At 45.1% G+C, this 15,483-nt stretch overlaps 1 long non-coding RNA gene across 3 annotated transcripts; it reads left to right on the plus strand.

Annotated features, from left to right (window-relative positions):
- Window positions 1-395: 395 nt before the first annotated feature.
- Window positions 396-5,721, plus strand: LOC118527506 (uncharacterized). 3 transcript variants are annotated; one of them, XR_013449776.1, is made up of 5 exons: window positions 396-503; window positions 863-987; window positions 1,198-1,416; window positions 2,448-2,664; window positions 3,570-5,721. It is a non-coding gene; the product is annotated as an uncharacterized LOC118527506 (long non-coding RNA). The 3 variants fall into 3 exon arrangements; XR_004913137.2 differs by having other exon boundaries at window positions 2,507-2,664; window positions 3,570-5,720; XR_004913139.2 differs by having other exon boundaries at window positions 1,198-1,323; window positions 2,507-2,664; window positions 3,570-5,718.
- Window positions 5,722-15,483: the final 9,762 nt, after the last annotated feature.

The raw sequence follows: 15,483 nt of genomic DNA on the forward strand, positions 1-15,483 counted from the left end.
AAAATAGTAGATTGAAATCTAATCATATCAAATATGACATTAGAGGTTAATGGACTAAAAAAATAAATGGGGATTGATTGTTTTCCTAAATGCTCTGTCCCCCAAACTCCTTTTTGACATCAATCACTATGAAAACTAATAGTAGCCAATCTCTTATTTTCCTGCTGCCTGAAGACCAGCTGAATTTAAACTCCTCTCCTGTTAGTTGCTAGCAATTGAGGACTTTGTTTCTTGTCACTAGAAATGGGTAATTACTAAGTGGTTCCATCGGGCAGCAGCCTTTTAGTTCTCCAGAAACTAGAAATCTGGCTTAAATAAACTGTTGGAAAAGCTGCAGATCTGTATGTGAGCTCCCGGTCAGAGACCACCCTCTGAACACCCACTCCTGTTTTCTGGGGTAAAATGCCGCAAGGGCGAGAAGCAAGATCTTGCACAAATTGCTGAAGTCACTGCCAGCTGGGGCTCCCGCCTTCCGCCTGCACTGCAGCCCTCACTTCACAAAGGTAAAAAACAAAATCAAAATCAAACCGAACAACAAACAACTCTTCAAGTGGTTAATGCTGTTGCTTCTTGCTTCTTGCAAACCCATCAGAAAAATATCAAACCCACATGATCTGGAGAGGAAGGGCTTAGTCAGATAATGAGATTTGGAGCTAAACCTTTAGCAGATGGAACTTAAGGAAATACGTCTCCCACTCATTCTTAGCTTATTCTGTTTACCCAAACACTCGGATCCTAACTTAAATTTTAATGGGCTGCATTGACAAAATTAAAACAAAATCGTATGGCGCCATCCCACTGAGTCCCTCTGCAAAACATCCCACGTGAGGTTTGCTCATTTTGTGTTTATATTTGTCCTTAGCTGTTCTTATTTCATCGAGTGAACAAGATGAAAAAACAAATATGCCATCTATTACCCCACGCACTTGGAAGTGACACACTCACCCATCCAAACAACTGAAGTTTTAAACTGTAGGGAAAGGAATGGTAAGAAAATTATGTGTCTTCTCGGGCTACCTAAGAGTAAAGATTTTTCTTAAGCATCGTATCTTACATCCTAACATTAAACGTGAGGGATTTATGGATTGCCTGAATACTGGGGACAATGTTCTATCTCTAAAACCTCATCTAAATTCATCGTTCTTTCCAGTTGTGGGTGCATTAGCATACTTTTCAAAACGTGTGTGCTTTCTGAAGGATTGGAAGCGTTCGTTCATCATCAAAGCCCAGGCAGAGTTTATCGTGTACCAACATCCACGTGAGAAACATGTACTGGGCACCTGCGAGCCCCGGGGCATTGTGATAGACGCTGGAGATACGATGGTGAGCAGTCAGAGGCCCCGCCCTTAGCCGAGTGAGTGGGAGAGGGGGCTATGAATGCGACAATCATACGTACACATACTGCTACAGACACGGGTAAGTGCTACCCGAGGAAGGCTGGATGCTAGTAGGGTGTAGTTGGGAGTGGGTCAGGGGGTCAGGGAAGGCTTCCTTGAGAAATCCGCCATCCCAGAGATCTGAAAAATCTGAGTAGGAGTGACCCTTCCCCCTACAAAGGCTCCTGACAGAGGAAGCCCAAAGCTCTGAAAGTCTCTGTTGCACAACAGACAATATGCCCCTCTGCGTGTGTTTTTTTCCTTTCAAAGACACACTGAGGCAGAGTGGCTGCTTAGATTACAACAGGAGTTTAGGCACGGCTGATGCCCCAAATGTGCCAGAATGTAGAGATGTTCATTTCTTCCATAGCAGTTTTGGGGGCTTTTTTGTTTTGTGGTTTTTGGTTTCCGGGTTTTTTTTTGTTGTTGTTGTTGTTTGTTTTTTTTGAGATGGATTATTGACACTAAAGTCAGTGGAGTTTTCTGGGAGATGAGAGAAATGAAGGCCAACAGGGCATGGGAAAAATCTACTTTAATCTTATGGAAATAACCCTGTGCTCCCATTTCCCCCATCTCTACCATCAGGATTTACTTTTTGGTCAACAATCAAAATCCTACTTACTGAGTAGGATTGAGTACTGTTCTGTGTGGGGCAAAAAAAAAACACCCAAAAAACAAAAAACAAAACAAAACAAAACAAAAAAACACAAACAACAAACACAGAGAATAGCTTTCCAAACCCCTAACACTTTCATTTTACTGGGATGTTTCTCCTCATCCAGAAGGATCCTCTACCCAGACGCATTTTCCATCCGCATGTAGTCTGGGAACAAATAAAATAATGTAACGCTTTACCCCAAATTCCAAACCCATACCAAGTTCTGGCGGACGGAAACTTTTCCTTCTCAGAGTCTGAGAAGTCTTCCTTCCATACGCCACTTTCCGAGAAGAGGGCTTTAAAAGGCATGAGTGCGGTATAGGGACCTGCCGAACTTTGTACCATGTACACATTCTGTTACTAGAATAGAGGGCAGAAATTCCTACATCAACAGTTGCCTGAAACATTTTTAGCAGAGCCTCATTCCAGGAAAAGCCTCTCTGTGACTCAGAAGCTGCCTTCCCTTATAAAGTCAAGGTTCTCCGGAGTGGTATTTTGACTACTTTTGGAGGAGGAACTGCTTGCATCCAGTTGTCTGAAGAAGCCAGAGTTTTCTGTCCCTCTCTACCAAAAAAGCCCTCCATGGACAAATACGTGTGCAAAATGCAGCCCTCGCCTGCATTCCTTCAGGTCAGTGGAGAACCCGTGTTACCAGCATCCATGGCGGGTTTTTGGATAAAGTTCTCGTTGTCATGGACTCAGGAACACAAACATATTTTCAATTGTTCTATTGTGAATGTTAAGCCTAAGGTGACCAAAGACTGTGCATGTAGATTTGGCGGGTTCCTTCCCTGAAAGAAATCACCTATATCGTATGTTCTTGCTGCAGGATCAGGAAGTTCATTAAATGCACAGATCTGATCGCACAAATGTAGAATGAGATATTGTGGTTAGTCCAGTATTCTGGATAAATGAGAAATGCTAAATCTGACATATCTGAATGAACAGCTTTCAGAGACTTACATGCAAGCTTAACATACAACATATGAGTTAAATACAAATTATTATATATACAAAGGTGCTGAAGTGAATATTTGACTTTGGAAGCACTTGGCAGGATCATGCCATGCCTTCAGGTCACAACTGGAAAAATCCCAATTACTGTTGTATGTGACACCGAAAAAGCAGATATTATCTGGGCACTCTGGTCATTTGAATTCTGGGTAAAATATAAACTTGCAGTATGATGATCATCCCGACAAAATATTGAGATATCTCATTCAAAAAACTCCGATTTAGGTATATTCCAAGTAGTTTCCCCAAGTGGGGGTCAGGAAGAAGGAAACCTTGTCAACCGTCTTCCTGTGTGGTGACAATTAAAACGTGTGCAGGTGTGGTGTGTGGACCTTCAGGCTTCTGGCCTGGCTGAAGTAATTCATAGAGATTCAGCCCACTTTCTCGTATGGGCCTTTACGAGACGTGACTTAAAGGGAGAAAATCATGAAACAAAATGTTCTACTTCATATGTTCATCTTCCAGCTCTGAAAGCTTAAGACACAAAAGCTCTTATGTTTCTTTTTGTTTGTGTTTGCCAGGATGTGCTGCATTTAGCGATTTGGATTTAAGCAACGTGGGTTGCGGTGAAGATGCACACAGGGATGGAGCAATGCGAAGGGGCAGAAGATTGAAAATTACTAGAATCTGACATTCTTCACAATGACCCAATGAAGTGGATGTCACATCGTTCCCATCTTTTCAGATGAAAAAGAGCTGGCATGCTGGGTGATTGGTCCAAATGGTGAAAAAGAGCTGGCATGCTGGGTGATTTGGACCAAAGATTGGTCCGAAATAAGTTGGAAAACTGGTGTTTGAATCCAACTGAATTCCAGAGCTTCTCCTTGATGATGCCTGTCATCATGGAGAATGAGAGTCTTGGCCTGTTCCAATTAGCTCGAATTTCCAACCAGCCTTTAAAGAAGGGGGAGCTCCTCAGCATGAAATTACCCTATAGGGTCTCAATTTTGTTGAAAAAGGAAGTGAATGCCTCGAATTCCAAGTTGCAGCTTTTGGAATTCTTGAGGCATCCAAAGAAGTCTCCCAGGGTCCTTCCTGTTCGCTTTCTTTTCTAGGAGCTAAAGTATGTCTGATGCTAAAATGAGTGTCGTATACACTCTGGGGCCATCCTGGCACACAGCCTGCCCTCCCTCAGTACCTCCCAGGCCACTTTGCTCCTTGTAGGGTCTTCTCACTCAAGCCCCGGAATCTTCTAATGGAACCCTAAGTTCCTAGTGCCTCCCACCTCTCTCTGGACGGTGACCATGTGAGCATCTCCTGATACCTGATGCAAGCCTGAATTAATCCTAATTAAGTGACAACTGGTACTGTGCCCCTTGACTACTACTTTATAGTTTTCAAAACACTTGAGCAGTTTATGTCTTTCTGTAAGTGCTATAAGCTCAGGAACCCCACAAAGTGGTTGAGCGGAAGTCATGGTCATTTTGCGAATGGGGAAACTGAGGCACAAGTCACGTGCCCCACCGATTGACGATAAAGTTCTGGCTCCTGGGGCAGAATTTCACCCACTGTATCTGAGACACACTTTCCTTTTGTGAAAACTATCAACCTCTCTGGCCCATTACCTTACAGAGGCCATCAGGAGAGTTTATATTTAAAAATTTAATAATCCAGAGATTGGCAGAGGGAAAAAGGACATTAAAATAGAGGGGTCCACACACTTATGCTTGTGGGTGACAAAGCCAAGGCTGGAGGGGTGAGCGAACTGTTCAAAGCCACACAGAGAGTTAGTGGCAGAACCGAAATAGAAGACAGGCCGCCAGTCTTGCCCAGAGCTTACCTCCCCATGGCTGTGTGTCTCCTACCTGCTCTGTTCTCTGAGGATGTATGCCTGGGACCCATAATCAATGAGAGACAATGATGATTGTAATGACAAACCGATCCTCGCTATGTTCCTCCACGTTTGAGAGTTCGGTTGCCATTATCCCTCTAGCCTCTCTTCTAGGGGCTTCTGGATAGCTCTTATTTCAATGTACCTTTTGGCTCCACCCCAGAAAATCTGGCTCAGGAGAGCCCCAGGAATGTACACTCCGACAAATTGCCCAAGCGATTCTGATGACTATGGTTCCGTAAGTTTAGGCCAGGCGTTAAGAAACTCTAACTTACTAACTTTAACGATTGGGGTGGGAAAAACGATGGTTAGCTAACTGAAGGAACAATTTACTCTTGTAGGGCTAACTCAGAGACCAGCCATAATGGTGACCAACAATCGGTTAGGTGCACATTAGCCAAAACCCGTGGTGTATCATAAAACAGAGACTCGTCCAAGGAGTCTGCTGTTCTGTTAGTAAGGGGCTCCTTCACTCAGCCATCCCCGGGGAAAACCTGTCCTTTGTGCAAATGCAAAGGAGGGCATGACACCAGCCTTCTCCTGCTTTGACTAACGACCTATCTCCCAAACTGGTCTAGTTTGCTTGGCCGAGGGCTCTGTTCTGTGCATTGTTGGGTAGTTGATGCATACTGTTATCCCTCTTGTATTTGATCTCCTAGGGTTGGGATGCTAGACAGCCGCACCCGGCTTAAGAAAAAGAGGGCGAAGCTGTCACGTTGCAAAAATCCTAAAACGTGCTGAAGAAAACCTGGAGCCAGAGAACGGCCCTATCTTATGCACCTTATCGGTTCTTTTCTTAAAATAAATTAGGAAAACTTTCTGAAAATAACAACGTCTGAGATGGTCACTGCGGCTCTTTTAAGGCTGGGGGGAAAATGGGAAGTTATGTAACTGCATTCCTGAGATTCCACTCTGGGCGGAAGGAAGGTTGGTGCGCCCTAAGGGAATAACCCTCACTCTGGCTGCCTCCAAAGGTGGCCTCCATGGCAACCATGGGGACCCACGGGCACACCTTAGAAAATAGAAGAGCTTCCAACAAGGAAATGCGATTGGGTACTCGCAGGAATGATGGAGCATCCTCCGCGTGGAAACATTAATCTAAGAAGGTTCGTTTGAACAGGCTTTTGAGAAAAGGCTGGAAGATGATTTAGCAGATTAGGAAGTGAGAGGCATCTCAAGCTCTGGAAGTGGAAGGCAGGAAGGCTTTGAGGCTGGGCTCTGGATTTGTGTGCCGTGGGCGAAGGGGGAGCGTAGGGCATTAAGGATGCTTGCCAAGCTTGGTGTGAAGATTGCAAGGGGGCAGCAAGTGGGAGCGGTGGGAGGGAGCCTCCTGCATGTTCTTACTCCCCGAATCCTTGAATATTTGTGGCTACACGGAGGGAAAGGGGCCAGTTGGTATAATATGCAGATAAAGTGTGCAAAATACCTGGGCGCAGAGTCTGGACTGAGATAGGGCCTCTTAGGGAAAACAGAAATCAGAAATGAGGTGGCAGAGCAGGAGTCTTAGTCTAGCTGGAAGGTGATTAGAGCCTATAGCATGGAAATGAGGAATGAACGTGTAGAAAAGAGACCTTTAAGCAAATCCTGAAAGAATGCATAGCTCCACGCATATTGCATATTCTGCCTGGAGCTTTACCAGCCACGCAAGGAAATTGGTCTGATTACTCCAGAACCCACCTCGGTGTTGCTCCAAGTGGTAATACCCAAGCTTGCCCCCTCACCTTCTCTGCCAGCCTTCGAGGAGAATGACACTTGGCTGCAGACAAAAGTCAATCCACCCTCCAAGGACAGAGATGTGCCAACACCATGGTGACCCAGAAGAATGGGCTGTTGGTGTGGTTCACAGGTCCAGATCTGAGCTGTAGTGGGTATTGTTGAAGTAGGTTAGCTTCCTAAGGCCACTTCTGGAAGACAGGTGGAGATTACTTGGATTTATAAATGCAGGTGAGAGTTTAAAAAATAAAAACTCTCAATTGATTCTAATCATAGATCTGCTAATAATTTGGACTTGCTATTTTAATCCCTTGCTTTGGAAAGGTATGAAATTTCGTGCATCTCACTCTCTATGTGCTCTCGCTTGGGGATATACCTTGGCCCTCAACATAAGTTCTGTTCCCCCAGGAATCCCCTACGACGTTATCTGTCATTTGCTCCAAATCCCGTGCTCCTCAAAAACTGCCCAGAGAACTGACATCCTGGAAACTTCCCCAGATTTCCTGATGGCATTTATCCCCCATCATGGTAAACACTTGCTAGTTGGATGGTCATTTTTGCTTGTTGTAGACACCAAAATAGTGTGTGATGCTTTTATGTTCGGACACACAGGATATATATCATCTGTGGTACTATCCTCAGAGACATTGAGTTGAGATTTTTTGTTACGACTTCCTTCCTGAGTGAAGGTTGCATGACCACAACTAAGAAGCTGATAACAAAGCAGGCTAGAGGATGCATATCTGAAGACTTCCCCACTGAGACAGCTGTTCACTGGATTTGTTGCCCTTTTACTCCTATTCTGTCATATCATATAAAGCATTTTTTAAAAGATTTATTTATTTTAGAGAGAGAGAGAGAGAGAGAGAGGGCCTGAGAGCAGGGGAGGGGCAGAGGGAGAGAGGGAGAGAGAATCTCAAGCAGACTCCGAGCTGAGCAGGGAGCCCGATGTGGGGCTCAATTCCAGGACCCCGAGATCACAACCTGAGCTGAAACCAAGAGTCTGACTCTTAACTGAGCCACCCGGGCACCTCTCATGTAAAGCATTTTTTAAAACTAACTCTTGACGGCATTTTATACTTCTATTCCCCCTCACTCATTCTAAAATTAATAATCCATTGAAATAGTGTCAGGTGGGGTACCAGGGAGCACTGGGGCTGTGATTGAGTGGTATGATCATGTGTTCCTCAGTTTACCAACTGAAGGCCCACAGAAAGCATTCATCTAATGTGAATTAGTTACCTGCGTTGAAAAACAAGGGAATTACATATAAAACTTGCAATTTCAGCCTTCTCTGAAAAAGTGGAAAATCTAGCAACTCTGAACTAGTGTATCAGCAAGGCATAGAAGCTGAGAGGTAGCTGACCCCTTTACAGGCTTCCTGGATCCTCCGTTCATCAGAAGCATCAATCACTTGGCCATTTTCAGTTATTTTTGCCGCTAAAGGCATTTGAGTTTGCAAAACTTGCCCTGGATTTTGAGACACAGATAGATGACTGGCACCAGGCAGAAATGTCATGTATAGGTTATGCAAGTAGAAAGGTCCATTAATGCAGCAGTGCTAACCCCGTTGATTATATTTTCTGGAGCACCATCAGCAAACCCTAGTCTCCAGGCTTTTGTGATTTTCACCCAATGGTAACGCCTGGTACTTCCTCGCTGAGATGTAGGAAACACTGTTTGAAGGTAAAGACAGAGGGAAGATTGCATAGAATGTCAGGACCAGAAGAACACAGGTGAAATCGCTCAAACTTTCACCTTAGAAACAGGTTATTGAGATGCAGAGACGTAGTGACTTGCCATAGTGACTTCCTGGTGGCAGAGTGGGGACTGTGGAGTTCCTGCACCAGGGGTCTTTCTTGCACACTGCGGGTGGTCGGTTGTTCTCTGCTCGCCCGTACTAAGTTTTTGCTTGATGTGTGCAAATCAGCCCCCCGAGAAAACCACCCCATTGTTAGCAGAGCTGTTTATTGTGTATGGGTAGTGGTGGATCTTGAGCTGTCTGATTTTTTAAGGAACGGAGATAGGCGGGAACACTCATCAAGACACTTAGTACGGGGTCACTCACACTGTATCACAGGTTGGAGAGTCAAGTAGTTAAAGGTACTCAAAGGTTCCTGCAAAGTTCCTACATAGTACGGGAACTCATTCTCTAATAGCCCCGATATCATCTTGCTTCCAATTAATTAATTCAGTGGACAAGACACTCTGTCCTCTCTGTTGTTGGGTTGTTAGAAACGTTTCAGTTTCTTGGTGATGGCAAATAAAGTCTGTTTCCTTGTGACCCATGGGTGCTGGTTCTACCTTCACGAGGAACACGAAGATGCCAACAGTCTCCCTTCATAGTGCATCATCTGGGCTGCCCTCAGTTTCCCCGAGGTCCTGACTCCCACTATGTCTTCTGTTGCTCAGAGCCGCTCCTCTGTGTGGCCAGGCTTCTGGGCCTCTCCCAACCCTTCCACCCATCACTGGTCATTTCCTTGACTATTAAAATAGAACACTTCAAAAATTAAAATAAAATAAAATAAAATAAAAGGAACACTTCAGGGATCCATGACTTGAGAAAGCGATAGGGCTAGTCTCTAAGCTTAGCTTTGCTAAAGCCAAACAAGGATCCAGTTTACAGAAACTTTCTGTGACTTATAAACAGCAATAACTGAATGCTTTCCTCTTGGTGAGACTGCTCTGTGACTAGTCCACGGCTTCCATTAGTGACAAATGAGTTTCAGAATTACGTTTTATGCCATAAAGTCTGTCAACAGTTCATGTGTCCACACTCTGGCTGATGGTTCCACCTTCGGCCTGCCTTTCCTATGCTGTTTCTCTGAAGTCAGTGATGTGAATAAGGCTACTTCCTTCTTCCAACTTCCTGAGGGGGAACATGGCTACTTCTCTCCTGCGGTAAGTGCCCTACCTTCTCCGCATGTCTTTGGGAATATCCTGTTCCTCTAAGAATGCAGCTGGCCTGATCCTTTGTTTTCACCTCAGGTCTCAGGTCATGCAGACCTGAGTTTGAATCCTACACCCATCCCTCAGTAATGGTGTGACCTTGGGTAAGTTATGGAAACCCAGCTTCTGCTTCGTAATTTAAAGAATGGGTATGTTATTAGTCCAGTTGATGCCTGCTGCATACTAATAGCTTAATAAATCTTTGTTACTGCTGTTCTTCATGCTAGAGTAGCTCTGAAGTGCCCCCAGACCGCTCCTGTGCCTCGTGACCCTCCTCACATGGCCTCCTATATCCCAGGGTCCTTTGCTCCTCCATAGCTCCCTTTCTCCAGTGGGTGAACACTTTCTGTTCCTTAGCTGGGTCCACAACAGCGTCCGACTCTGGCCCAGAGCACTGTGTATATATATGTATACACACACACCTCCATGGTGTGGCTTTTTTTCTCCTCCAACATGCCGGGTTCCAATTCCAAAACATTCCATGGTGGTAATATCAACAATTCTATATTTATTCACTGTTTTGTGTCTAGAGGATCCATGACTTGGTTTCTAGACTAAATAAGTGACTATCAGTCTCCACTGGAGTCCAGCAAATCCACCCATTCACCATGTCATCCACACTCAGAGAATCAGAGAGTTACCAAGTTGGAAGGAACCCCAGGACATCATGTGATTATGCCCCTTCAGCCCAGCGATTCCCAAATTTCAGTATGGATACGAATCATTGAGGATCCTATCAGAAGTAGATTCCATTCTAGATGATTCGTGTAGATGCTCAGCCCTTAAGGAGGAGGAGTGTGACTCCCCATTCTTCAAGTGTGGGCTGTGTTTGGTGACCTCCTTCTGAAAGGTTTTGTATTGAAGGGGCTGGGAGGAGAGTAACCACAGGAGAGAAACCTGACAAACCTCAGCCGGGTGATTAAGACCAACATCAACACTGATAAGTTCTCTTGATAGCGTGTACACTTAATACAAAGTGATGAGAATGGCACTTGACCTCTGGAATCTTCCTCCCAAAATATATAACCCCAGTCTAACCATGCAAAAAACATCAGACAACTCCCAACTGAGGGACTTTTTACAAAATACATGACCACTACTCCTCAAAACTGTCAAGGTCATTAAAAACAAGGAAAGTCTAAGAAACAGCCAAGAGGAACCTCAGGAGACATGACTACCAATTGTAATGTGGTGTCCTGGATGGGATACTGGCACAGAAAGGGACTTTAGGTAAAAGCTAAGGAAATCTGAATAAAGCATTGACTTTAGTTAATAATAAGGTATCGTTATTGGTCCATTGAGTGTGACCAATGTACCATACTAATGTAAGAGGTTAATAATAGGGTAACTGGGTGTGGGACATGTGGGAACTCTGTACTGTCTTCATGACATTTCCATAAACCTAAATGTATTCTAAAGTGAAAGTTTATAGGGGTGGTGCCTGGTGGCACAGTCAGTTAAGCATCTGACTCTTGGTTTCGGTTCAGGTCATGATCTTATGGTCGTGAGATCCAGCCCTGCATTGGGCTCCCCACTCAACCAGGAGTCTGCTTGAGATTCTCTCTCTCCCTCTCCCGCTGCCCCTCCCCTTACATGTGCTCTCTCTCTAAAATAAATAAGTAAATAAAATCTTAAAATAAAGTGGAAAGTTTATTTTAAAAGTGTTATTCTGGGATCTTCCCCAGGGATTTTGATTTAGAAGATGCGTTTGAGTGGGAGGGGTTTCAGTTTTGTGTGTTATTAACACACTCTCTTGATGATTTGGATGCAAGTCAATCATCCATAATTTGGATGCTTTGAGAACCCTGGGTTCTTCTGAAGGTCCTCATTTTTGGTGGCACTTTGGATGCTCGTGTCCCTCTCCAGATGCTCTGATTTAATTGATCTGGAGTGTGGCCTGGGCATTTGAGGTTTTTGAAAACCCCCGAGGTGACTTTAGTTCAAGGCCACCAAGTTTAAAAATCACTTCCTAGAAGTGTGCTGTCCAATATGGTAGCCACGCACAGGTACTGAACCCTTCCATCACAGCAGAAAGTTCTGTTGGACAGCGCTGCTCTGTATCATTGGTGTGAAGGGGATGCTTGTGATCTTCACCAAGAGCCTCTGAGGGGAAGAGTCCCTAAGGATTCCCTATGAGTAATACGTGGGAAAGGCCATGCTGAACCACTAATGAAGATCAGAGTAACCAACTTGTCCTTGTTGGCCCAGGACTTTCTCAGGTACTGAAAGTCCCGCACCCCGGAACCCCTTCAGTTAGAGGCAGTGATCCAAGACTTCTGTAAAGAAGGGTTTTGGCCAGGAGGACTCTTGGAGTTTTGAGCCTAGCAGGGATAGGAGGCAGGAGCTGGTGTTGAGACGTTTCTCTCATTTGAGGCAGTTGCTGCCACCAGCTTTGTCCTGGGTGCCCAGGATTTCGTGACGCAGGGACGTTGAATAGTGACGTCACCTGCCTTTGCATGATGATTTAACCTCTTGCTCCCCACTGTCATGGCTGATGCTGACGCAGGCCACTACCCACACCTCTGTGTGTGTGCTTGAACTCAATCTCCGGTCAAACTCAGATGTGTCCGGTCTGAATCCCAGCTCCACCACTGATGAGCTGTGAAGCCTTTTGCAAGAGGTTTAGCTGACCTGAGCCTCCATATACTCCTACAAAAGGGAACAGTGACATCCCTTGGGGCTGCTGTGATGATCAGATGAGCTCATAGATGTAGAGAAAATAGCTCATAGTACTATGTGATAGCAAGCAGTGTTATTTACCCTCTCCTCAGAATGCTCTTGACGTTCAGTGTTTGAAAACCCATTGTTAAGCATTTTCTGTGCTCGATTCAGTTCCACTCAAGAAACATTTACTGAATGTTCCAGGCTCTAGGAATGCAAAGATGAAATCAGTTTAGTCTTTGCCCTCAAACACCTTAGAGTCTAGCCTGGGAATGACGTGATGAGTCCTGTGAGGGAGGTGAGCGTAGCGTGGTATGGGCACCTGGGGGAAGTAGGGGGGGCAGGGGTGGGCAGGGGAGGCCTACAGGTCCGGGACACCTAACTGAGCTGGAAAGGATGCATAGAGTGGCAGAAGAAGACCTGGGGTGGGGGTGGGGTAAAGGTAGAAAGGTTGCCCCAGGCAGAGAACAGCGTGAGCAAAGGTCTTGAGCTGGAAGCTGGTCTGATCTGTTAGTGGAAAAGTCTATCTATCGTTCAGTATCATCAGGGCAATGTTGGAGCATAGTACTTGCGAGGAGGGTAGATAAGGGGGAAGAAGCATGAGAAATTAAGTGCAGTTAAGAAAGACACAATAGAGAGTGTCCTTCTCCTCCAGGGATTTAACTCAGCTCGTAAAGCTCGCTATTGTGCACGGGCAAGCCTCATTTCCCGAGTCATCTTTTGGTGACAACGAGAATGTTGAAGTTGTTCTGTGTCCAAAATCCAGGAGGGTGCTATTCTGCAGTCCAGCAGGTATTCTGTGCTTTCAGAAAAGCAATGCAATGAAATAAACATAAAATAGAGCACTCTCTTAACCTTGAAACACATTACACATTCTAGACACTCTGAAAAGCTTCTGGGAGTCCACAGGCTTCCTCTGTTTTCCTCGCTGGCTTCATGGGATCATGGAAAGACAGCTTTATAAAGTGCTCAGATCCCTCTCCTAAGACAGGACCTGGGCACTATCTCCGAAATGTCTATTAAATGTTATTAAGTATGCTTAATGTCAACATCATGCATGGAAATCTTTTTTTTTTTTTAACTGAGAAACTGTTACAAACACCTTGGCGTGCAACAGGACACATCTCTGTGTGTGCTGGGACAGGCTTGCTGCACGTGCATGCTCCCATCCTAATCCCAAAGCCTAGGGGCTTGGTACCTGAGATGAGAAAAAAAAAAAAGAACTTTGCAGATGTGATTAAGTTACTAATCTTAAGATGGGAAGATTATCCTGTGTTATCCAGCAGGGCCCAGTGGAATCACAAGAGTCCTTCCAAGAGGGAGGCGGGATGGGTAGAGTCAGAAATTGAGATTTGAAGATGGTTTATTGTCAGCCTTGGGGACGGAGGGGCCACGTGCCAAGGAATGCAGGCCACCTCTGGAAACCAGATGGCTGGGAAACAGATTCTCCCCCAGAGTCGCCTTGACCTTAGCCTCGTGAAACCTCATGTGGACTTCCGACCTTGAGAACCGGAATATAATAAATTCTGTTGTTTGAAGCCAGTCTGTTTGTTGTGGTTTGTTAAAGCAGCAACAGGAAATGAACACAGCGTGTCATGTTCTTCTGGTTAAGTTTTCCTCTCTGCCTTCGTTGTCTGAGATTGTGTCTTCCTCACCTGTAGATCCAGGTTCCTCTTACGGAACATCCGAGGGCAGGGCGGTGTCCTAGGTTCCGCTCATTTATTCTCTGCATCTCATGACCTTGTGATAACGTAGGATTATTAAAGGAATTCTTCATATAAGAAAGCTAAGGCAGGGGCTCCTGGGTGGCTCAGTCGGTTAAGCTGCTGCCTTTGGCTCAGGTCAGGATCCCAGAGTCCTGGGATCAAGTCCCGCATCAGGCTCCCTGCTCAGTGGGGAGTCTGCTTCTCCCTCTCCCTTTGCCCCTCCCCCTCATTCTCTCTCTATCAAAAAAATAAATAAAATCTTAAAGAAAAAAAAGAAAGAAAGCTAAGGCAGACAGAGGACACAGGGCTGGTAAGCAGTAGATCCAGAACTTGGTCTCTAAACCGAAATCCCTCCAAAAATGTTTGCCTTTGTACAAAGCCAAGGTGTGAGGGCGGATTGTCACTGCATTCCTTCCTTATGCTGCGTGTTATTCCTCTCGAGTGTAGCGTGCGAAGTGTCCTCTCTTATGGGAGAGTCCTTGGGCTTCTCAGATTTTGAATTAATGAGAAGGCTACTAACATTAAAGCCATCTACTGAGCACTTGCATAACCTCCAAATACCAGCCCTTTCACCTCCATAGGAGGCGTCAAATCAAATTTGCCATGAAGATCCTGTGATGCTCAAGTGAAGAGCAGAGCAGAGCCCGGCGAAGGCCTGCAGGTGAAGTGAGAGGGCCTGTGCGCAGTATGGGCTTCATGCCTTTGTCTGCTTGGGCTGTCTTAGGACAACTCAGCCTTTGGATCTGAGATTTCCAGAACCTGGAGAGTGTCAAGAATGGGAGACAGCAGGGTGCCTTTCTCTCACTGTGTCTTCTCAGATCAGATGAATTTTACGAGCTGATTAAAATACAAAATAGCCAATGAGTGTGATCAGTCTGGAGAAAGCAATTCCTACAGCCCAAATTTTCAATAGCAGCAGAAAATCATTTTCCTTACCAGAATCCAGATGGTATAGCTGTTTGCCAGGATTGACATGGTCTAACTGAAGTCTACAAGGTGATGGGGCTAGAGAATAATCTAGAACTTGTTAGGCAATTATTGAGCACTCACTGTTTACTCAGCTCTAGACTGGGCCCCCGAGAGGATGAAACTTACCCCAGATCTTCAGGGATTTACAATAATAAATCATCACTGGATAATGTTACCAAGAGGGTGTGTGTGATGTTTGTAGAACAGTGCATCTGGAAAGGATTCTTGACTGTGTGCTTAGGGTTTGGAATTTATTTTAGAGTTTTCCTGAATTGCAACCAAGTCATCAGACACTTCTGTTTTGCTAATTGGCTCATAACTCCTTGGATACAGAAGGTAACTGGCCACTTGGCTGGAGATTTCTTTGTGCACACACATACTCAGGCGGTGCTGCTTTCTCTCAGTGAAGGGACTTGGATGGGGCATGGAAGTATAAATCTCAAACTCAGACAATGAGACCATTTAATCACTTGCTGAGAAATTTATTTTCAGTTATAGGTCCTCCCTGGTTAGTATCATAGATGAAGAAAAGAAAGGAGGGGGGAGGAAAAGAGAGAAGGAAGATGGGAAGGGGGGAAGGGAGGGAAGGAGGGGAGGGAGAAAGGA

Source organism: Halichoerus grypus, chromosome 7 (assembly GCF_964656455.1).
Source record: "Halichoerus grypus chromosome 7, mHalGry1.hap1.1, whole genome shotgun sequence".
Classification (NCBI taxonomy): Eukaryota; Metazoa; Chordata; class Mammalia; order Carnivora; family Phocidae; genus Halichoerus; species Halichoerus grypus.